Below are 26,500 nucleotides of genomic sequence, written 5' to 3' on the forward strand. Positions count from 1 at the left end.
TTGGGTATTCCAAATATACATGGCAAAACTGGGTTCTTAACTGTTAAGTAATCATATTCCATTTCACTTATCATAGCCTGGAAAAGTGCATCGTACAAAAACATATCAATTTTGGAATATGCCCGATTCACTTCGTTAATGCATGCCAGGGAATAAATACTTTGGTCATTTAGTACCCTAGACATAGAAGTATAATAATCAATTTTGTTCATTAGTACCATTCCACCCCCCTTGTCCGGTTTCATGCACCTCACATTATTGGAATTCTTAAACTTATTAAGCAGTATTCTTTCATTCATATACAAATTGTCAACCCCACTACAGGGAGATGCACAAATTCTCCTAAACTCAAACTCCAATAATTTTTCAAAAAACGCAAGTTCCGGACAAGTGGGTGGATTAAAAGTACTTTTTCTTCTTAGTTTTGAAGGTACTACCATACCCAGGGTATTACTCACACCCATATTAAAATTTTGGTTGTCATAAAAATACTTCTGAAGGTTCAACCTCCTCACAAATAGTTTCAAACTGCATAAAGTATGTGCAACGTCCAGCTTAAAACTGGGAACGAAGCTTAAACCCTTCGCAAATAAATCAAAATGGGTAGCCCCTATTTCAGCTTCTGTATAGTTATAAATCATAAAACCTTTTTGCTTGAAAATAGTACAATGTAAATTGTCATGCATGACATAACTATCATTGACCTCTTGCATATTTACATCACCATCTAAGGTGTTGTCGACAACAACGGATTCAGCACAGAAAACACTCTTATTAGTGTCTGTGTTCAAAATTGCATTACTAGACAAGGACAAATCACCACCAGTGTTGGATAAAACCACATCTGAAAAAACATGTGTAGCATCACTGTTGTACTCATTAAAATACGAACATATAGGCTCTTCAGAGATTTTAACCTCATTAATGTTACATCCATGAAAAACTTCATTAATTTGCAATTCATCAGTTCCCCCCACCAAAAATTCATGCATAACATTCATTTCATCAACACAAACACTCAATGAATTGTCAGCAGACTCCCCAATGTTGAACCTTTGCGCATTAAAGTCACATAAAACACTGTTAAAACAACCATTGATTTCAGCAGTACAAACATCACTCAATACATTAACTACTGATAATAACCCCCCATCCCCCCCCTGTATTGTCCCCATCGTGGATAATAAGTTATTCTTTCTCCTTGATTCAAAAGTCTCTTGGACCTCTGAGGACCTGTAGGACTGTCCAAAAAAACTTCATCGTCTCCCCTATGGACTTCATCATCACCCTTGTCACAATATTCCCCATTGTCTAGATTTTGCGACATATTAACTTTTCCAAATTGGTTAAAAGTTTGCCTAGACCACTTGTTACCAATGGGATAAACATTGTTAGTGGCATAATCATTGGTATCTCTCACCAACTTTTTGCTTTTAACCTTTTTACTTTGCTGCACATAGCTGTCTAAATCCTTTAACACTTTTTCAAAACTCGCTTGGTGCTGATAAAAAAGCAAGTCAGTTGTAATACTCAAATGCAGCTTAGTAATGTCATTCTTTAAAGACTCTGATGATGCCTGGTATGGTGAAAGCGCTAAGTCTGTCAATAAATTTCTTTATGGTGGATTATCCTGGTGTCCTGCCTTGAATTGTTCCTGTTGCTGTACTGGATTCTTCAGTTTGAGGGGTTATTTGCCGTTGGAACTGTTTGTTTTTCCACATTTGCTGGGAGCTAGGGAAAGAACAGAAAAGCATTATGCATACCAGGCTTGCATTTATTTAGCTTTCTCAGTCTTACAAGTACTCTCTTATTGTCATACATGCACAGCTGTGGGATGTCTGCACATCGGTAAAAATAAAGTGCTGCCACTTAAATAAACCCATAAAAACTACATAGAGCAAAAAATATAAAAGTATTGTGGCACCACGATGGCCAAAGAGATCAATGATTGTATGTATTTATTGAGTAATCTGTGCAAGTAAAACCTTGCACCTTACAAAGCTTCTTCAGGTAAATGAACAAAAAACTATGTTACAGTATTAAAATAGTAAAGACAGTTAAAACAATTAAAATCATGTGACATAAAAATTTAACATTTAAAGTGATAGTCATCTAATTTTACTTCTTAAATCTTTTGAATTTGGTTTCACTGTAAAAGTTTCATTAAGCCCTGGGGGTGGGGATATTTGCTCTAAAGTGAGTTACCCATCTGTTTTCTTGTTTTTCCCCTCTAATAGTCATATTAATAGTTTGCAATATTAAGAACTTAAAGTGTGCTATGTTCTTTAGTGTGTTTATATAAGGCATTAGTATCTATACCCTGTGTATTTCATAGAGATGATCAGAAATACACTCTTTTAACTTTCTATTGGTCTTTCCAATATCAAAAGCATTGCATTTTTTGCATAATGCCATTTATATAGGATTCTTAGCATTGCATGTGCCATAGGTATTAATAACAAAATTTTGCTTATTAATAGGATGCTTGAAGGACTTATCAGTAAAACTATAATTGCAAAAATGACAAGTATTAAATTTATATGTTCCTATTTTAGTACTAATAAGCTTGTGAACATATTTTTTGTTCTTTGCAACATACCATAAACCATTTTTCTGAATAATTTATTTAACTTTATTTGTATTTCTATCATATGTTAAAATATGTCTGAGTTTTGAATGATGCTTGTGATGATGTGAGGTATTACCAGCTATGCCAGGAGAAGAAGGCAGTGGATTTTGTAAAGAATTAGGTTCATAGCTTCATAAGTAGGCACTAGGCTATTGGCCCTAGGGCCTATACAAGCCTAGCCAAAAAGGTACCCTGGCTTTTGCCACCCAAGAAAATTATTTTCCTGTGCCTCTGTCGAGCAGAGCCACAGAAGTGATCCCCAGGGTGAATTTCCAATTTCCCAGTCATCAATATTTTTCTTGAAGAGTGCTAATGAGGATCTTTGTTTGATATAGATAGGTAGTTTGTTCCAGAGTATGGGCAGTCTCTGGGACAGGAATCTATCCCTACAGCATATTCTGTTTATTGTGGTGACAAGGTTTAGGTCCCTAGAGCATGTAGCTCAGAGGGATTGGGATTTCTTTAAGTGGAGCATGTCCAACAGCTTATATATTATTTGTATATTAAATTGATTTGTACAGATGCTTGTGTTGAAAAATGTATTTTTAAAGATGCTTGTGTTAAAAATGTACCAACAGTCTGACCTGCTGCACAGAAAAAGAAATATACATGCATTATTGTAACTGTTTAAATGTATATGCTTTAACAGAGGATACTGAAAAAAGAAAAGGTTAATCTCAAACTTTGAAATTAGTTTGAAATTAACTTACCTGGCTTAGGCCATAAAGATTGTATCTTAAAATTTTCAATGCAGCCACAGACAAAATATCTGTAATAGGAAGCTTCCTGCATTGTCATTGGGCTGAACTAATTGCTACTCTGGAAGGATGGAGGGTTGAAATTGTTTTATGACTTGCAGGACCTGCAGCAGATCTTAGCAAGGCTCTATGTGTATCATTGACACGTGTGATAAATCCTGGCAGTTTCCAGCCAAGGGGGAAGCATGAGAACCAGAAGTCAGATGACCAGATTTATATGATATAATTTTGTAATCCATTATTAAAAATAATGTTTAATACTAGGTGAGATGAAAGTCTCATAGCACTCTGTTTTTGTAACCTGACAAAGAAGGATCTCTCATATACTTCATCTTGCCTTGCTCTAGTAAGTAATCAGGGAATAATAATTTTTAGATTGGTCAGGAAAATAGAGTGAGATTAGTTAGGTACTGTTTTCTGTATCTATGTGAATCTGTCTGTGTTATTTTAATATTTCCTGTGATTGAAACTTTGGTGCTTATTGTAAACAAATGTTTAGTATTTTCTTGTTTTTTTTATTATTTATTAGTAAATATATTTAAACTTCATTGTGGCTGGTCCTTTAGAAAATATTTTAAATTTTGAGAGAACTTATATTTCTTTGGTGACACTGTGGCCACTCCTGGATGCCTTATGGTGTTGGTCAAACTACCATTTGTATTAATATTAATTTCACTCAGTATAATTAGGTACCCTTGCAAGAGCCTTAGAGTAGCTGGCTTTGAAGTGTCTGTTGGCAGTCAACTATTTTATAGCATGGACAGAAGGGGGCATAACTAGTAAATCTGTGCCAGCATTTCCCAGGTGTGTGTGTGTGTATGTGTGTGTGTGTGTGTGTGTGTGTGTGTGTGTGTGTGTGTGTGTGTGTGTGTGTGTTTGTGAAAATCAAATCTTAAAGTGTGTGTATTTCAGATACCTGGAGTAGGAACACGAAGCACTGGTTTCACAGAGAGGGTGCTGGAAGACTTGGTTTGGACACTCAGATGAGGACTCAAAGCCTACTGCTGTGCCAGTGGGAGTTTTACTGGGGACCTGGAGGGAAACCCAGACCCTGGGCTGAGTGTGTTTTGTGTGTGCTCTTAAGGAAAATTGTGCTTTATATAGAGAGCTGCATCTGGGAATGCTGGGTGTATCCATTTTTGTTACAAGTGAATGCTACTCTCCAGTGGCAGTAGTAAGGATTCAGGCTGCTTGATTACTGGCTCAGAGTGGGGATGTCACAATGCTCAGTTTCAGCATTATCTATAGTAGTATTATTTCCAAATGACACATACCTTTCTTTTGTGATATTATTCCTAGTTAATATTTCCTTTACTGTGAATATTGGTTTTGCTATAGTATGTCTATTAGACTGTACTTCGTTCTTCATCTGTGTAATATCAGTCTTATTATACCCTCTTTGTGTGAAATCTTTAACTAAATTATCTAACTGCATATTCATAGTTTCTTTTTAGTGTTCAGTCTTGCTGTACACAGCAGTTGGTTCTTAACTATATTCTTAAAAATATGAGGTGGGTGCATAGTGGTTTTATGGAGGTAAGTATTATTTTTTATTTCCTTTTTATACAATGTAGTTTCAATGTTTCCTGCAACTGTCTTTATGAGTTTTATATGTAAAAAATAATTTCTACAAAGTAATTTACATTTTTTAAATCTAAGAAAATCTGTGGCAGTATTTATATATAGAATACATTCTTCAAACTGTAACAAAGAACTATTCCAAATACAAAATAATTCAGCCACAAAATATTTATAATAAATAGCATTGCCAAAATACATACTGTTAGTTGATAAAATAAACAAAATAAATTCTAGTTCCCACTTATTCATAACAATATTGGCATAACTGTTTGCCATCGGAATGCCCATCACTAATCCCTTCAGTTGTTTATAAAAATTGTCATGAAATACGAACTCATTGTTACATAGAACAATTTCAATTAGATTACATAAAGTATTAATATCAGATGCTGTATATTTTGAATGTGAGTTTATAAACTCATGAACATATTCAAAGCCCAGCTCATTAGGTATTGAGGTAAATAATACATCTACATCCAAGGAAAAAAATATGTATCAACAATGTTTTTATCATTTGCCCATTCATAAAATTGTTAGAAGAACTGTGTAGTATCTTTAGTAACTGTGGTGGATTGCATTAAAATAGGTTATAACATGCTTTCAATATATTTGTAAATAGGTTGAGTAATCCAACCATTAGCAGAAACTGTCAGTCTTAGCAGTAGTTCTGAAATAGATTTATTCGACTTTGGTTTATAGGTGTTTTGGACTTGGGACATGCATATATTGAAAAATGTTAATGGTTAACTCACCATTTAAATGCATGTCATAAATAAGTGTATTCACATTTATAATAATTTTGTTAACTTCTTTTTTATCTATAGCTGCATATTCATTTCTACTACTTAACATTTCATACATTCTGGAATTATAATTATCAGTGTCCAAAACAACAACCCCACCACCTTCATCTGTTGCTTTAATAACCATGTCAGTATTCAAAGTTAAAGTTCTAATAGTGCTTTGCTGTTAAGGTGCTAAGTCGTAAAACATATGCTTATAAGCACATATTGAACTATTAAACAAATCATTCTTAACTGCCTTTTCATATGCAGAAATAAGTGAGTTGCTAACTGGAGTAAATGTACTTTTTAATTTGTTACTCATTTCTGTACATGAATCACTGAAACCAAACAGCACTTTAAGATTTAAGTTTCTAACAAACATTTTAAATTCAGATATAATGTCTGAAATGTCTCCTGAATAAGCAGGAATAAAAGTTAAACCCTTATTTAGAAGTGCAAGCTCATTTTCAGTGAGTTTATATTTTGATAAGTTAAAAAGAGTGCCATTTGTTTCTTCATTTGACTCTGTGTTTGTGGCGTCTGTTGTAACTGCTTGTCTGTGTTGTGACCTTGATTTTTGCTTCTGTTTCATTTTTCCATCAGTAATTTGTATGGCTCTATCATTTATGTTGGAAAATCCAATGGGTCGAGTGCAGACTATGTTAAAGTCAACAAACTCACGAACAACTGAGACATGCTGTTCTTGTGAATGTAATGGCGTGTTTGAACTATGCTTAATAGATGTCCTGTTCTCTAAGGGCTGTGCTGGCATGCTACTAGAGTCTTTATTGGTTTCCTTTGGTTCGTCCCTCCTACAAAATCACTCATCCCAATTGAACCAATCAAAACCTCTGCCCGATTCAAAAATCTCCCATTAATTTTCGCTTTTTGGTTTCTATTAAATGATTTTCAGAGACTGATAACCCGTCCCATAGTTTCAGCAAGCAATACAGAATGGGAATTTATTTCAGTGATCATAAAGCAGTATAAACCAATAGTACCGATGTCAGCGTGTATAACTGCTCACCCAAAACGCCAAAGATGCGCACCTAGGAACTGAAACTTCCTGAAATTGTGTAACAAACCAGGTCGAACGTTTGATATAAAATCCACAGTTTTATTACAGTCTCCACGTTAAGCGCTTTCACCTACTAAACCGTAGGCTTCATCAGAACAGTTTTAAAAAATCTTGCTTTCATTTAAGTAGTGTTACATTTTGGCGCCTTTTCACATAAGTAACTTCACTTAAAGTGACATGCACACAATTCATAAAAACAATTCCTTTTAAAAACAATACTATGCAAAATCAAATGCTCCATTTGTTCTAAAAATATTGTAAAATTGATATAACCATATACAATTATAGCACTAAAAATTGTACTCTATTAACAGTGTTCCAAAATACTTTTTACTGATATACTGTCATTAAGTCCTGGAGGGGTAGTGGCATCCGTTAGAATTTGCCAATAACATTCTCTATATAATAAAAAGGTTTTTTACATTGCCCCCTCTCGGATTGGGTTGAACTGTTTCTAAGATGCCAAATCTAAATTGATGATCAGTCCCTTTCTGCATCACATGTTTCGCCAAGGCATTCTTTTCGTCACTATTTTTTATACTGTACAAGTGAGCATATATTCTTTTCCTAAACTTTTGCTCGGTTTTGCCTATATAATATGCAGTGCATGTTGTACAATAAGCAATGTAAACCAGGAATTTACTATCACAGTTACCTTTTTTAAAAAATATCTTTGTGCCATTGTAATTGGACAGTTTTTTTTCCTTTTCCAGTGTTATATAACTACACTGGCTACAATTGCCACAACTACTTGTGTATAACTTCCTGGTCCCACCTGTGGTATAATCTACTGCTGTAGATCTTTCTAACAAATTCTTCAGATTAGGTGCCATTTTGTATACACATTTCGGTTTGATACCCATTAAATCTATCATGGTATCATTTGTTAATAATGTGTACCAGTATTTGTTCAAAATATTTACCACCTTTTTACTATAGGGACTGAATTCCACAATACAAGCTCTCCCTAAATCATTTCTGATCACCTTCCTATCATTAACACTGTCTATCACTACGTTGTTGTTAATTCCTAACAATGGATATAAATCTGTTCCTCTTCTTATTCTAAGTTCCTCTCTTATTTTTTTTTTTATTTTTTTTTTTTTTTTTCATCATTTTCATACTATACCCCCTCTCCTTAAATAGAGACATTATGTACGAAATTTCCTTATTAACATCTTCTGTAGACGATGTCATTCTCATAGCCCTGATACACTGGCCCTTGAATATATTCATTTTTGTTCTGGTTGGATGACAACTTTCAAAATCCAAGTAAGAGTTGGTAAATGTCTCCTTTCTATGTATTTGGGAATGAAAGCTGCCATCCTTCCTGGTTACCAATGTGTCCAGATATGGTACCCCTGTGTCATTACTAAAAAATGTAAATTTCAGGAAATTGTTGCTTTGATTTAAATATGCTACAAAGCCTTCAAAACTATCCTGTCTGCCTTCCCAAATAATGTAAATGTCATCCAGAAAACGGGAATAATATTTGATATTGCTCATGTATTCACTCTCTAAAATATTATTCCTTTCCCATTCTAACATAACTAGGTTAGCATATATGGGGGCACACGCTGCCCCCATAGCAACTCCCCTAGTTTGTCTATAAATTTTACCATCATTGTATATGAAGTTGTTTTCTAACACAATCGACATTAATTCATATACTAATCGAACTCTGTCTCCTGTCAAATCACTATATTTATGTACACTATTTAGAAATGCTTCTAATCCTTCATCAGTGGGTATGCACGTGAACAGATCCACAACATCCACAGTTGCAAAGATCAAATTGTCCTTTGTAAGTTTAGTTGGATAATTCTTTAAGAATTCCCACGAATCCTTGACCATATGCTGTACCTTCTTATATATATGTTTCAGTAGTGAATCCACCAATGCACCCAAAGGAAAAGTCTTGGACTTACTCCCCGACACTATTGGTCTGAATGGGGGATCCATCAGATTTTTGTGTATTTTTGGTATTCCTACCATAATGGCCAATGTCGGATGTTCAACTTTTATATATTTGTACATTTCATCAGTGATCAAGTTGTCCAACAAAAATTCTTCTATATGGTAATCTATCTTCCTGTATGAACTATTTAATTCATTCAATGATATAACCTCATAATTCTCAGAATCCTCTAGAATGTTCACAATTTTCTTGTTGTATTCTGCTTGATCATATACCACAATGCCCCCTCCCTTGTCGGGCTTCATAATTCTCACTTTATCACTTTCCCTCAAATTCGTTAAGGTGTCAATTTCCTCTTTAGATAGATTGTATCTAGTCGTGTGTGATTTCCTTCCAATTTTGTATATGTCGTGTGTCACTAGTTTCTCAAAATGATGAATGTCCGATTCATAGCCGCATAAAAGTGCTTTTCTTCCTCAAGGTGTTAACCCTGTCAACCGTAATATTATTCCCATTATCCTTAAACATTAAGGCTAGATTTAGTTTCCTGATATATTTCTTTACTTCACATATAGTGTCCACAACTCTAAAGGTAGGGGTAGGTACAAATTTCATACCTCTGGAAAGAAGGCTGAAATGAGCTGGATTCAAGATTACATCAGTGTAGTTAAAGATTTGAAAATTATTAAATTTGTTAATGACATTGTTACTTGTTCTTCCAACAACATCCCTTTGTTTAATGTTGGTATTAAATGTTACACCTACCACCTCTGGTGATCCCATTGTTCCTTCTTCTTCCAATTGTTGTTTTTGTTCCATCTCATGTGATCCCTCCCTTTGTGTACCAGTTGAAAATTTTCCCTTCCTCACCATCTCTATATCCATCTTTTGTGTATTGTGAAGGCTGTTTCCATATATAAGCCTTTCCTATTTTGTACTGTTCTCTGTCCCTGTCTAACTTCTTGTTTTTCCTAATAAATGCAGTCTTTTTTTTGTATTCAGCATTTTCAAATTGTTTGTGATACAGTTTTTCCCAGTTCATAAACAACAAATCCGACAGTATGTTCTCATTCATTTGATCAACTTCACTTAATAATATACATAACTTTGCATCATTGTACTTAATTAATTTTTTCATATACTCTATTCCAAAGCTATCAAAAAGTGCATTAAATTCAACAATAATTTCATTATTTAAATCAATGCCCATAGGTACTTTGTGAAACCTTAAGCCCATCGGAACTATTCCAGAATTAATACTGTGCTCCAAATAGGCATTATCCAATTTGATAGAATTAATAAGGTTTAGTTTCCTTCCAAGTTCATAAATATTGTCCTTTAACGACCCCAAATGCTTAGATTGTTCATTACCTCTTTCATTTTGTTTTTTTCCTTCTCCAACATAAGCACTGTTGGAAAAAACACATTCATTGTCTAGAAATTCCTTAAGAAAGCACTCTGATTTTTTATTGTTAAAGTCTCTTTCCACTGTTTGAGGCTGAGTGCATTTGGTAACAGTACTTTTTAAAAACCGTTTACTTTCAGTGGCATTTGCGTAAGTTTTAACACTGTTACCTGTTTTAGGTCTCGTACCAGTCCTCTTCGCTTCCTCCGCCGTAAAGGAGAAATCAAAAGTAAAGTCTGAAGGCGCCAATCTGCTGTTAACAATGTCAACAATTAAGGAGAGGGGGTATAGTATGAAAATGATGGAAAAAATAAGAGAGGAACTTAGAATAAGAAGAGGAACAGATTTATATCCATTGTTAGGAATTAACAACAACGTAGTGATAGACAGTGTTAATGATAGGAAGGTGATCAGAAATGATTTAGGGAGAGCTTGTATTGTGGAATTCAGTCCCTATAGTAAAAAGGTGGTAAATATTTTGAACAAATACTGGTACACATTATTAACAAATGATACCATGATAGATTTAATGGGTATCAAACCGAAATGTGTATACAAAATGGCACCTAATCTGAAGAATTTGTTAGAAAGATCTACAGCAGTAGATTATACCGCAGGTGGGACCAGGAAGTTATACACAAGTAGTTCTGGCAATTGTAGCCAGTGTAGTTATATAACACTGGAAAAGGAAAAAAAACTGTCCAATTACAATGGCACAAAGATATTTTTTAAAAAAGGTAACTGTGATAGTAAATTCCTGGTTTACATTGCTTATTGTACAACATGCACTGCATATTATATAGGCAAAACCGAGCAAAAGTTTAGGAAAAGAATATATGCTCACTTGTACAGTATAAAAAATAGTGACGAAAAGAATGCCTTGGCGAAACATGTGATGCAGAAAGGGACTGATCATCAATTTAGATTTGGCATCTTAGAAACAGTTCAACCCAATCCGAGAGGGGGCAATGTAAAAAACTTTTTATTATATAGAGAATGTTATTGGCAAATTCTAACGGATGCCACTACCCCTCCAGGACTTAATGACAGTATATCAGTAAAAAGTATTTTGGAACACTGTTAAGAGAGTACAATTTTTAGTGCTATAATTGTATATGGTTATATCAATTTTACAATATTTTTAGAACAAATGGAGCATTTGATTTTGCATAGTATTGTTTTTAAAAGGAATTGTTTTTATGAATTGTGTGCATGTCACTTTAAGTGAAGGTACTTATGTGAAAAGGCGCCAAAATGTAACACTACTTAAATGAAAGCAAGATTTTTTAAAACTGTTCTGATGAAGCCTACGGTTTAGTAGGTGAAAGCGCTTAACGTGGAGACTGTAATAAAACTGTGGATTTTATATCAAACGTTCGACCTGGTTTGTTACACAATTTCAGGAAGTTTCAGTTCCTAGGTGCGCATCTTTGGCGTTTTGGGTGAGCAGTTATACACGCTGACATCGGTACTATTGGTTTATACTGCTTTGGGTTTCTACAGTATGGAAGAGATGCGCAACTCCTCGGGAGCAGCCTCACCCGTTCAAACAGACGAATTAACCGGAATTCGGCATGAGGTGAAGACACTTAGAGGTGAAATCGGCAGGCTCACGGAGGCAGTGAACGTATTAATGAAACTGTGTACAGGTTCGGAAGCTACTGTTGGGGCAATGGCATGCAACAGCAGGTTATTTGGGTCCGGAGCTGCTAAGAGTGAAAATCTGGCAGAGGTTTGTGGCAAAGATTTTACATCTAAATCCGGGGACAACAACAGTAGTCAAACGGACATACTAATTACTTCGTCACCGGGTATACCCAATGGACAAATCCCTACTACGAATCATTCGCAAGGGATTGATTTACCAGTCAACGGTTTTGGTGACATTGTTAACAGCAGATTGGCGCCTTCAGACTTTACTTTTGATTTCTCCTTTACGGCGGAGGAAGCGAAGAGGACTGGTACGAGACCTAAAACAGGTAACAGTGTTAAAACTTACGCAAATGCCACTGAAAGTAAACGTTTTTTAAAAAGTACTGTTACCAAATGCACTCAGCCTCAAACAGTGGAAAGAGACTTTAACAATAAAAAATCAGAGTGCTTTCTTAAGGAATTTCTAGACAATTAATGTGTTTTTTCCAACAGTGCTTATGTTGGAGAAGGAAAAAAACAAAATGAAAGAGGTAATGAACAATCTAAGCATTTGGGGTCGTTAAAGGACAATATTTATGAACTTGGAAGGAAACTAAACCTTATTAATTCTATCAAATTGGATAATGCCTATTTGGAGCACAGTATTAATTCTGGAATAGTTCCGATGGGCTTAAGGTTTCACAAAGTACCTATGGGCATTGATTTAAATAATGAAATTATTGTTGAATTTAATGCACTTTTTGATAGCTTTGGAATAGAGTATATGAAAAAATTAATTAAGTACAATGATGCAAAGTTATGTATATTATTAAGTGAAGTTGATCAAATGAATGAGAACATACTGTCGGATTTGTTGTTTATGAACTGGGAAAAACTGTATCACAAACAATTTGAAAATGCTGAATACAAAAAAAAGACTGCATTTATTAGGAAAAACAAGAAGTTAGACAGGGACAGAGAACAGTACAAAATAGGAAAGGCTTATATATGGAAACAGCCTTCACAATACACAAAAGATGGATATAGAGATGGTGAGGAAGGGGAAAATTTTCAACTGGTACACAAAGGGAGGGATCACATGAGATGGAACAAAAACAACAATTGGAAGAAGAAGGAACAATGGGATCACCAGAGGTGGTAGGTGTAACATTTAATACCAACATTAAACAAAGGGATGTTGTTGGAAGAACAAGTAACGATGTCATTAACAAATTTAATAATTTTCAAATCTTTAACTACACTGATGTAATCTTGAATCCAGCTCATTTCAGCCTTCTTTCCAGAGGTATGAAATTTGTACCTACCCCTACCTTTAGAGTTGTGGACACTATATGTGAAGTAAAGAAATATATCAGGAAACTAAATCTAGCCTTAATGTTTAAGGATAATGGGAATAATATTACGGTTGACAGGGTTAACACCTTGAGGAAGAAAAGCACTTTTATGCCGGCTATGAATCCGGACATTCATCATTTTGAGAAACTAGTGACACACGACATATACAAAATTGGAAGGAAATCACACACGACTAGATACAATCTATCTAAAGAGGAAATTGACACCTTAACGAATTTGAGGGAAAGTGATAAAGTGAGAATTATGAAGCCCGACAAGGGAGGGGGCATTGTGGTATATGATCAAGCAGAATACAACAAGAAAATTGTGAACATTCTAGAGGATTCTGAGAATTATGAGGTTATATCATTGAATGAATTAAATAGTTCATACAGGAAGATAGATTACCATATAGAAGAATTTTTGTTGGACAACTTGATCACTGATGAAATGTACAAATATATAAAAGTTGAACATCCGACATTGGCCATTATGGTAGGAATACCAAAAATACACAAAAATCTGATGGATCCCCCATTCAGACCAATAGTGTCGGGGAGTAAGTCCAAGACTTTTCCTTTGGGTGCATTGGTGGATTCACTACTGAAACATATATATAAGAAGGTACAGCATATGGTCAAGGATTCGTGGGAATTCTTAAAGAATTATCCAACTAAACTTACAAAGGACAATTTGATCTTTGCAACTGTGGATGTTGTGGATCTGTTCACGTGCATAACCACTGATGAAGGATTAGAAGCATTTCTAAATAGTGTACATAAATATAGTGATTTGACAGGAGACAGAGTTCGATTAGTATATGAATTAATGTCGATTGTGTTAGAAAACAACTTCATATACAATGATGGTAAAATTTATAGACAAACTAGGGGAGTTGCTATGGGGGCAGCGTGTGCCCCCATATATGCTAACCTAGTTATGTTAGAATGGGAAAGGAATAATATTTTAGAGAGTGAATACATGAGCAATATCAAATATTATTCCCGTTTTCTGGATGACATTTACATTATTTGGGAAGGCAGACAGGATAGTTTTGAAGGCTTTGTAGCATATTTAAATCAAAGCAGCAATTTCCTGAAATTTACATTTTTTAGTAATGACACAGGGGTACCATATCTGGACACATTGGTAACCAGGAAGGATGGCAGCTTTCATTCCCAAATACATAGAAAGGAGACATTTACCAACTCTTACTTGGATTTTGAAAGTTGTCATCCAACCAGAACAAAAATGAATATATTCAAGGGCCAGTGTATCAGGGCTATGAGAATGACATTGTCTACAGAAGATGTTAATAAGGAAATTTCGTACATAATGTCTCTATTTAAGGAGAGGGGGTATAGTATGAAAATGATGGAAAAAATAAGAGAGGAATTTAGAATAAGAAGAGGAACAGATTTATATCCATTGTTAGGAATTAACAACAACGTAGTGATAGACAGTGTTAATGATAGGAAGGTGATCAGAAATGATTTAGGGAGAGCTTGTATTGTGGAATTCAGTCCCTATAGTAAAAAGGTGGTAAATATTTTGAACAAATACTGGTACACATTATTAACAAATGATACCATGATAGATTTAATGGGTATCAAACCGAAATGTGTATACAAAATGGCACCTAATCTGAAGAATTTGTTAGAAAGATCTACAGCAGTAGATTATACCGCAGGTGGGACCAGGAAGTTATACACAAGTAGTTGTGGCAATTGTAGCCAGTGTAGTTATATAACACTGGAAAAGGAAAAAAAACTGTCCAATTACAATGGCACAAAGATATTTTTTAAAAAAGGTAACTGTGATAGTAAATTCCTGGTTTACATTGCTTATTGTACAACATGCACTGCATATTATATAGGCAAAACCGAGCAAAAGTTTAGGAAAAGAATATATGCTCACTTGTACAGTATAAAAATAGTGACGAAAAGAATGCCTTGGCGAAACATGTGATGCAGAAAGGGACTGATCATCAATTTAGATTTGGCATCTTAGAAACAGTTCAACCCAATCCGAGAGGGGGCAATGTAAAAAACTTTTTATTATATAGAGAATGTTATTGGCAAATTCTAACGGATGCCACTACCCCTCCAGGACTTAATGACAGTATATCAGTAAAAAGTATTTTGGAACACTGTTAATAGAGTACAATTTTTAGTGCTATAATTGTATATGGTTATATCAATTTTACAATATTTTTAGAACAAATGGAGCATTTGATTTTGCATAGTATTGTTTTTAAAAGGAATTGTTTTTATGAATTGTGTGCATGTCACTTTAAGTGAAGGTACTTATGTGAAAAGGCGCCAAAATGTAACACTACTTAAATGAAAGCAAGATTTTTTAAAACTGTTCTGATGAAGCCTACGGTTTAGTAGGTGAAAGCGCTTAACGTGGAGACAGTAATAAAACTGTGGATTTTATATCAAACGTTCGACCTGGTTTGTTACACAATTTCAGGAAGTTTCAGTTCCTAGGTGCGCATCTTTGGCGTTTTGGGTGAGCAGTTATACACGCTGACATCGGTACTATTTCAGTGATCATTACAAGATCATTGTACATCTGAATAATATTGTTTTTAATTGTGCCTCCGTCGATGCAAAAAAAACTTGTTCATAAGTTCCATATATTGAATGCAACAGCTTAAATTTGTTGCTTGCCATTTCTGCAATAGGACAGGATATGTTTTCTCTATATGCAGGCATTTTAAGAATTTGTAAGCCCCTTGGAACTATTTTATTCTTTACATAAGCATCAAATGAGAGGCACTGCCATTGTACTTTTTTTTGAAATGTCACATATTAGTTTCAAAATCTTTCAGTTGTTGTGTATACTTCTCAGTGACTGATTGCATATCTGAATTAAAGCCAGTGTTATCATATGAAGAAACACACACACACACACACACACACACACACACACACACTCACACACGCACACAGACACACAAACACGCACACACACACACACGTGCGCGCACGTGCGCGAACAGCCAAATAGATCCCATGTGCTGGCAGTTGGACAGATGATACACTCCAGATTAAGGAAAAAAACTACAATTTATTAAGTGCTTTCATTCACAAAAATAGGAACTTCGTCAGAATGAGACAGTTAAAACTCACTGCATATAGGTTCATAGGTTCATAGGTTTATACTAGGTTATCTGCCCCAAGGCATTTATAAGCCTAGCCCGAATTTTTGTGGCTTACGCCACCCCTTATATGAAAAAATACTGTACCCATTAGTTTGTTGTGCCTCTGTCCAGCAGTGACACAGAGATGATTCCCGGGGTAAACCTATGATCTCCCATCCACAGGTCAAGATTTCTCTTGAACAGAGCCAGCGAGGTGCTCTGCCTCACATGGACCGGGACTCTATTCCACAGCATAGGGAGTCTCTGAGTGATACATCTATCCCTCCAGCACATCCTATTTATATCCGTGCTAAGGTTTAAGTCACTTGCTCTAGTGGTTTTGGTGGATTTGGATTTTTTGAGGTGGAGCATGTCCATTAATTCTGGGTTGGACATGGCCTTGTATGTCAGGCACATGTCACCTCTGAGCAGACGGTATGTGACTGAATAGAGCTGGAGTTTCTTCAATCTGGCAGCATATGACAGATTTTCGAGTCCCATTATCCTTTTGGTGAGAAACTTTTGGGGTCTCTCCAATTGCTGCAGATGTCGGGCGAGATACATCCCGAATGGGGCATTGTACTCGATCATTGGTCTGATAAGTGAAGAGTACAGGGGAACAATGACCTCACTAGATCTGGATGTGAATCCCTTCATGATCAGGTGGGCAATGTAGAAGGTCTTTCTAACCACTTTAGCAACGTGAGTGTCAAAAGAAAGGCCACTGTCAACCTGAGTCCCCAGGTCCCTGATAACCTCTTCTGTGCTTAGTGGATTGCCACCTATATGGTAGTTTGGGGTTACCTTGTTTTTCCTGAAGGATATGACTATACATTTTTTGGCGTTTAACTTCAGGCCATGGCTCTGGCACCAGCTATCTGTTTCCGTGAGTCCCTTCTGAAGGATATCCGTGTCCGATGCACTTTCCACTATGGCGCCCAGTTTGCAGTCGTCTGCAAACTTTGTCAGCCAAAGTCCTCCCATGTTGGCCTGTACTTCTGAGAAGTAGATGCCGAACAATAGGGGGCGAAGGACCGAGCCCTGTGGGACACCACTTGTGACCGTCTTGGAGTCTGACATAGCGCCAGCAACTCTAACCCTGTGGGTTCTGTCCTTAAGCCAGTTTGCAACCCATCTTGTGACATATGGGTTTACATTTAAGCTGGTAAGTTTTTCTACAATACCCGAGTGGGGTATTGTGTCGAAAGCCTTTGCAAGGTCAAGGTAGGCTGTATGGACTGCCTTTCCCTCATCAATGGCCTTGGTGACTGTTTCGAAGAAGTCGACCAAGTTCAAAAGGCATGATCTTCCCTTGACGAAGCCAAACTGGGTCGGGTCCAATGTCTGCAAGTCCCCTATATCTTTGTTTATGAGCTCCATTATGATCCTCTCCATAGCTTTGCAGACTAGACTTGTTAAGCTTATGGGGCGGTAATTACCAGGGTCTGTAGAGGCACCGCCTTTGTGGAGTGGGACCACAGTTGCCGTACGCCACTCCTTGGGCACGTATCCTGTGGTAAGGCTGAGATTAAACAGCTGCCTTATGTGCGGGTTTAATTCCTCATTTAACTCATGTAGCACACTAACCACAGCTATTAATTAAACCAAACATTAAAATCTGCTTACATAATTCAAACAGTTAAAAAAACTGTGGGTCCATAATTGTTTAAAGAAAACCATCCATCTAAAATAGCCTAAAATGGACTATGCTAGACATCCAATCTTTTTACCTTTAAAATGGGGGCTATAGAACATGCATCACTTAAACCAGGGGGACTTGTGGCATTCACATATAATGCTACTTTAATTCATTTTTATCAAGATGTTTGTTCACTATATAACCCCAGTATCAAAGACAACCTATTCCATAACAGTAAACTTGAAGCCATGAGTAGCATGCTGTGCTGTACACCTATAAAGGGCATTTGTTGTCTTACAATTTTTCATATCTAATAAATGTTCATATATCCTTTCTTTAAATTTTCTTAAGGTTTTGCCCACATAAAATGCTGGGCATAAATAACAGCAAGCAACATATGCAATATTTTTCGAATCACATGTGAAATGCCCTTGAATGCTATATACTACCCCTCCTATGCATGTGTTCATCAACCAATATACTAACATATTGTAAACATAGGCCTTATTTTTCATGCCTTTTTTCCTATTTGAAGAGGTCCCAGTCCATTCCAATATTTTTTTTGATTGAAGTGTCCTTTTTATATACAATATGGGGGTGGGCCCTATTTTCTTATACATATCTGGGTCATCAAAAGAAAATATAACCCGGTTCTTTTTGAGACATTCAAAAATGGTCTGACTATCTAAACTGTAGGTAGTGATGAACGAAATATTCCTTTCTATCTGGAAGTATATGGGTTTGGGTACTAATGACTACCTCCACAATATTAACTACATCTGCTTCTAATGGGGAACTGTGTTCACAAAGAATGGGTTTATGAAAACCTGACTCTCTTTTAATTATAACCTGTTGCTTAATTGCATCTAAAAATGTGGCAGGATAACACTTCCTCTTGAACATGTGCATAATGTTCTCACATTCATCTAGAAATATTTGGGTATCTGTGATCATTCTTACAGGTTGGCTTTTCACTACTGCCTTTTCTGGTGCATAGGATGCCAACTTGTAAAATGCAGGTATTTGTTCAAAAAAGTGGGCTTATTCTAAATATTAGCAAACAAGGCCTTGTGTTCAAAGTTCTTAGTAATTTCTACACCCAAGAAACAAATTTTTTCTTTGTTGAAGGACCAGGAATTTTTTAAAAATGGGATGATATTATTAATATAATTAAACACTTCGACAGAATTGTTTTGGAATCAGTCCACAAAATAAAAATATCATGCAAAAACCTGGTGTTAAAGGTCCAACAATGTCTCTAATCACTGTTAAAAATAAATCCCTACACCCAGTAAGCCATGACCAAATTGGCAGAGCTGGGGACATGTTATGAAGAAATGGAATTTTTTGAGCTGAATGAACCTGATGAACCTGGAGAACATCATCTGGTCATCAATTTCTCTTCTTTTGAACTAACAAATGATAAATTAGCAGTGTTAAATTCTGGTTTAGGATTTGTGCCTTCAATTTTTGCATCATGATATTCTACATTCTTGGAGATTAAAAATGTTTGTCATCACTTGAATTATGATACCATTATAGTCAAAGAGAAGAGGGATGTAACAGGTCTGGCACCTCTTTCTTCTTCAAGAAATCCACATTTTACCCCTCCCCCCACCATCCAGTAGTAAGAAGGTTTGAACAACAGGTCATTTGAGACCTGCATGTAGGTAAAAATTTTGTTTTTAGAAATTTTTATACGAACCTTAGTTCTTCTTCTTTCAGCTTTTCCCAGTTAGGGGTCACCACAGTGGATCACCTGTCTGTTCATGATTGGCAGTGGAGTTTTACAGTGTTGAGTTGCCAGCCCAGCTCCCAACCTTCCACAGAAGGCACACACATGCACACATGCACTCACACCTAGGGCCAATTTAGAGTTTCCAACCCACCTACAGCATGTCTTTGGGAGGAAACCCATGCAACCACAGGGAGGACATGCAGAGAAGGCAACCTAGCCAAGGAATGAACCTGAGAACCTCTTGCTGTGAGGTGGCAATGTTAACTGCTGCACCACCGTGGCCGCCCTTCAAAAGAACCTTAGTAATCTACATTTAAAGGCTTTACATAAGCTTGCCAGTAATGATAAATTAGTGGTAGTTAATGCTGATAAAGGAGGGACAGTGGTTGTATTAGATTTTAATGACTATGATAGGGAAGCTAAGCTTCAATTGAATGATGTTGTGTTTTACTGTAAGCTACTCGTGAACCCTGGAACTGATTTTAAAAAGTTAGTAGACAACTTTTCAAATGACCTATGTAACCTACATTAGAAAAAAACTAGACAAAATTGAGTCATGCTACAACAAAATTGCAAAATTTGCCAATAGCTCCACATTCAGAACCCATCACTGCCGAGTACTAAGACACCTTAAATGGCTTGAATTACCCCAATTACTCACCTACAAACAGCTAACTACTGCATTAACATCCTCAACAGCCCTGAAAAAACACCCGCCCTGCAACAGCTGCTCACCCACTACTCTTCTACTTGCCCCCTCCGCTCTACCAACAAATCTCTTCTCTGTACCACAAGGGCCAATAACACTACAGGAAAATCTCTCTACTCCCATATCATAGCTATGGCCTGGAACAACCTCCCCACTCCTGTTACCTCTACTACAAATGTTACTCAATTCAAAACACTACTTAAATCACACCTTTGTAAACTCACATTCTCCTGTAACTGCACTTCTCTAACCATACCAAACCTATTCTCAACATAGGCTTAGACATGGTTACACCTTATCTACTTTGTGCTTGCTTAGTCCATTAACCCTTTTTCCCTAACTATGACATGGCCATCATGTAAATTATTGGACGAGATCTTTCAAAGCAATTAATTATTAATCATCATAACTGTACTTTATTCTGAAAAGTGACTCTCATGAAAATGTTATGGCCATCATGTACTTTTTGTAATTTTTTGCAATTTTATCATAATTTTTGTTTATTGTAACATGTTTTTGGAGCTTTTCTCCCCAGAGCAAGCCCTTCTGCATGCCCCATGTGGGGGGGCTGCACCCCCCACACCCCCTGCTACTTAAATATATCAACTCCAAGATTGCACTTAGTGTAGTGAAGTGCAATCTTGGAGTTGATATATATAAGTAGCAGGGGATGTGGGGGGTGCAGGGGGGGCTTGCCCCCCTGCTTACACTTGGTGGAAAGTGCTATGATTTATGTTGTTTAAACTCAGTATATGTATATGTGTTTTCAGTGTTTTGCGTTTCAGTGTTTTGAATTTCAGTGTTTTGAGTTTTCAAGATTTTGAAGTTTCATTGTTTTAATTTCAGTGTTTTGATATTTCAGTGTTATGAAGTGAATCCATATATATATATATATATATATATATATATATATATATATATATATATATATATACATATATATATATATATATATATATATATATATATATATAGACATATATATATGTATATATATATATATACATATATATATATATATGTATAGCTATATAGAATGGTAAATGCATCTCCTTCCATACCCATATAGTCTAGCTACAAATTAGACTTACATGCACCTGTTCTCAAGGATTTTATCCACATCAGACTAAACCCAATGCCTTAAGGTACAATCCATCCATCCACAACCCCCTTTTTCCCATTTTTGCAAATGTGGTCAGGGTTTCACTTCAACAGAGACAATCATCTACAGTCAAGGTTTACACTACCGGGTGCTAGCCCTGCCACGGACCATATAGTACAATCTTACCAACTATAACTGAAATATCGATAAGATTCTTTGAATACAAGCACATACAATGGTTGGGAATCATGAACACTGAGAAATTATGCTAAGCCCATGTGTGGGACCAGCAGTGATGAGTGATCTTTTTGTGATTCAAGGCAAAGTTTAGCAGGGAAATATACTAGTGAGGGAAACAAGAGCCAAATTAAATGCTAATGAAGCAAATAATCATAGTGGAGAGATTCAGGGACATATAAAATGAGTGCCTATGCTGCTCATTCCATTTAGCCTTGAATTCCAAGACTTGCTGAAATACAGACATAATGACATTGAAAATGTTAGGGATTGCTGCTGTTATTATAAATCTATATGTGTAACGGGCTTATTAAGGTTGTGGGTGCTGCTAGCAGATCTCAGCCTAGAAGATATTGAGTCTTTAAAACACATTTGACCTACCATGGCCTTCATGAAATAGAAATAATATACCACTATTTGGAGGACATGGATACCATATAGCAAATAGTCAACATCTGCCACCCTTACTTGTGGCTTGTGAATCATGGAGAACCCATTTCTTTGGAAAGCAAAGTATGTATACTATACTAACTACAGACATTTTTCAGAGACCCACAAGGGACACAGTGAAGGCTTCAGTCTCAAGAATACCCTACCAACTTCTCAATATAGTGCTGCAACAACTACAGGAGCATATCTGACTTCAACATACCCCAGAGGAGAGAGTTATCATCATGCATAAATTCTATGATATAGCACATTTTCATGAGGTTCTGAGGGGCTACAGACTGCTATCACTCTATGAACTATAAGGTGGTCAGTAATGCCCAAGGTATCATCTATAATGTGCATGTAGGTAACACTGGCAGTTTTCCTGACCCCAACATATAGCACACCTGCGACCTATACCAATGTTTTCATGGCGTGACATTCCACAAGGACATCTAGTGGGGAATGCAGGATATGCATTGGAAACCTAAGCCATGACTTCCATGAGAAACTAACATAACCCCATTGAGCAAGTTAACAAAAATACACATGGTCAGACTGTAAATATCGTTAAGCATGTTTTTGGTCTTCCCAAATCACATTTCCATTGTCTCAATACATTTAAAAGTGCTCTGCAGTATGAGCCTGCAACCTCTGCCAAAGGTAGTGCTAGCACAAATGCACAATAGGAGCAGGATCAGTCTGTACCATATTACACAGCATAACTGTTAGGAAACAGTTGCAGCAGGGGGAGCCAGGGCAAGGACCATAATTCCCAGCAGAACAGGCAGGGCTGGCAGATACAAATGATGGGGTGTTATGAAGAAACAGCAACTGGGAATGGTTTTGGCAGAAGGAGATATGCACAACATGCTATGACCCTGGCTAAGAGGCAATGAATATCATACACTCTCACTACCTAAGTGAAAAAAAAATTAAATTAAACTAAACACTACAGACATTAATAGTAACAGTGATGCATGCAAAATTACCAGCCTTTATTTCCCCATGTACTGACTGTGTATTGTGAACATCAGAACATAGGTAACCCCCCCCACCCCACGAGTAGAAAACATTATCAGCAGCATTAGCCAAACTAATTATGAACCTGTAATTAAGAGATAAATAAGTACTGCACATCACTAAAATAAAACACTGCTCAACTATAAAGCAATGTCAACAGTAACCCATGAGTGATATGCAACACAGACAAAGTAAAACAACTATGAGACTATTAACATGTATATAATGCTTTCCCCCACTTATATACGCAATCTGCATGTGAAGCCAAAGCAGGTCTATGTCAAACAAACCTAGCAGGGTTAGGCCAATGTCACTATTATCCATGTAGGTAGATGAATAAGCATAGGTATACATCACTTATAAGTAGAAAATAAAAATAATAAGCTGAGACACAAATGAGAATATGCTGTCTAGTGAAAGAAATCAACAAGAAATTGCCCATACACATATGCTTGTCCTACTCACTAATGTGCATCAGACATATGAATATCACCCAAGTCAGACACCCCAGCAGTGACCAGGACAATCACACTATCATCTGTACAAGGTGCTGAGCAAGCATTAAATCATAATTAATAGGACTATACTTCTACTAACAATATTACCGCTACTACAACTGCAACTATGCGCACAACAAATAATGGCAACATTGAACTTAAGCAGAATAAAACAAAATTACAATGTAGTAAATCTTCTGTGATGAAACCAGACATCTGAGTAAACAAATAGTAAATGTCCATTCTTTGCATCAGACCATAGTGAAGCCAAGTCACAAAGAAGTTTGAAATGGGCAGGGAGGGCTAGCCTGACGCAAAGGATGTGTAAATGTGTGTGTGTGTGTGTGTGTGTGTGTGTGTGTGTGTGTGTGTGTGTGTGTGTGTGTGTGTGTGTGTGTGTGTGTTTGGGTGTGTGCGCACATGCACACATGTGTGTGTCTTCAGGAAAGCAGCCTGGTATGAGCTGTGCTTGGTAAAGGAATCAGTTCACTGTTGCCAACCCTGACTATGTGAGCTATCTCTGGAGACAGACAGAGAGAGAGAGAGAGAGAGAGAGTAGGACTTGCACTGCGGGTTCCATGACCCTGGCTAGAAGATGAGGTGCTACATGAATATAAACCACAAATGCCAACCAAAACTTGTATTAAAATCCAATCTCTCTAGTGCCTCGGCTTATACCAAGCATTCAAGGAGTAAAAATTAGCATAAAATATGTTCCTATATATACCAGCAGCTATATCATAATTAATCACATAATTAAACATGTAGATGTAGATGAAGGGTTGTATAACAATAGTATTGTAAATAAGTATGATTACCATAAAGAGAAGGATATGGAAAAGATAAGCCCCCAGATTCACTACCCTTCTGTGCAGGACAAGCTTAGTCCTGCACGGAAGTGGCCGTTTAGGAGCAGGATGGCAGCGCTCCATGCATATTAATAAAGGTGCACTGCCTGAGCTCCTAAAATTACACAGAGCATGTACGTGTGCAGAGGGTGTGTCTGAGAGCAGAGCTCTCAGAATATACACGGCCCTGCAATAAAAAACAGCAGAGTATGAATAAGAATGAGCGAGAGCACTCATAGGTGTTTGCATACCCCTAGCAACATCCCCCCATGTTTACAAGAGCAATAGTTAAACATAAAATATAAAGAATATTTTTTTTTTTATGAAACAGATTAAACAACCATAGGTGCGTGGGTTTGCCTATCACTTAGCTACTGTTAATGCAGCTTAAATAGCACAAGAGGATAAAAAGCAAGATATATACAAACAAAGCAATACATCAATAGTATAGTGGGCAGAGCATTTGCTTTACAAGCAGTTATTTTCTGTTCGAGTCCCACTCCAGTACAATCCATTTTCCATGTCAAATCACTGTATGATCAATTTATTTTGTTGCATAATCTACGATAACATATATTTATAACATGTATATATTTATAACATATATTTGTGAACTGGAGTACTGCATTAAATGCAGATGTGAGGTGTCAGTGTCATAATGTTGCAAAGTCCACAGATAATCACAAGTGCCCCATACAGTATATGTACACAGGAATTAGGGATACAAATGGAAGGTAAAATGTGTAATGAATGATAATTCCATACCGTTTCCAAATCTACCACCTTCCCAAGAACCATTAGACATTACTGTCTAAATTAGTGCAGTGGTAAGCAGGAATAAGCACTAGTAAGCAAGTGTAAGCACAATTAAGCAGTAATAAGCAGGAGTAAGCATATTTAAGTAGTAGTAAGCGGGTTTAAGCCTGTTTGCGCAGGGGTAAGCAATGCACACACAGGTTAAGCAACTGAGAAGCTAAATCAATATAAGAAACTGTAACCAGAAGTTAGCATTGCTTACCCTCATGCAAACCCGTGCAAACCCGCTTACAATTGCTTAAAAGTGTCTTAATCACTCTGTAGGCAACAGACGCTGTCCTGGCCAGAAACAAAATAAACAGCCTTTGCAGGTCTTGAACCCAGGACCATGCATATTATAGTTGCAGTACTTAACCACAAAGCCATACATAAGACTGAGGTATCACTAAACAGATCCTCACTATAGGAAAATCAAACTGAACATGTGAAAGGAATCTATATACAGTTGTATGTTGTATAACCTACTACATAACATAAATATGTGAACTGAAGTACTGCAGTAAGCCCAGATGTGAGGTGTCATTGTAATAAAGTGTTGAAATCCCCTAATAAACACAAGGACCCCATACAGTGTACCTACACATGAATCATAGATATCAAACACATATATAACATGTAATGAATAATAAATCAATGCCAAAAAGCAAATATAATGCAACTTAAATATTAAGCAACACTAAGAATTGCACAGCCCAGCTTAGTAGGTGTAAGCAATGTGTAAGCTAGCTAACTCAGTCTGCCCATTGGTATACCCCTTTAAGCAATGCCAACCTTAGGTAAGCAGGTTTGCCCATAGCTTAGCCTTTTCAAAACCATCCAATCACAGCAATGTGTGGGAAATCGGCCCTATTTAAACCCAACAGGCAGGAATACATCTCATAACTGGTTGTAGCTTCCCCTTGTAGGCAATATGTCTGGAATGGGAGAGAATGTGTGCTTTTGGGCACAGCGCTGGGGCATCCAGGATTCTAGAGTCATGACAGGACTCCTTGTGAAAGAACATGACCATGGAATGTTGCAGGGCCAGTACCAGGGTTCCCAATATAAAGCGGAAGGCTGGGGCCATCTCGCCTGTGACCTCACCAGTGCCACTGGCATACCCCGAACTGGTGAGCAGGTCAGGCATCACTATGCTGACCTGAAGCGGCAAAGTGGAATCTCTTGGGTCAGTG

This window comes from Protopterus annectens, chromosome 12.part0 (genome assembly GCF_019279795.1).
Source record: "Protopterus annectens isolate FY-2018-M chromosome 12.part0, PAN1.0, whole genome shotgun sequence".
Lineage (NCBI taxonomy): Eukaryota > Metazoa > Chordata > Ceratodontiformes > Protopteridae > Protopterus > Protopterus annectens.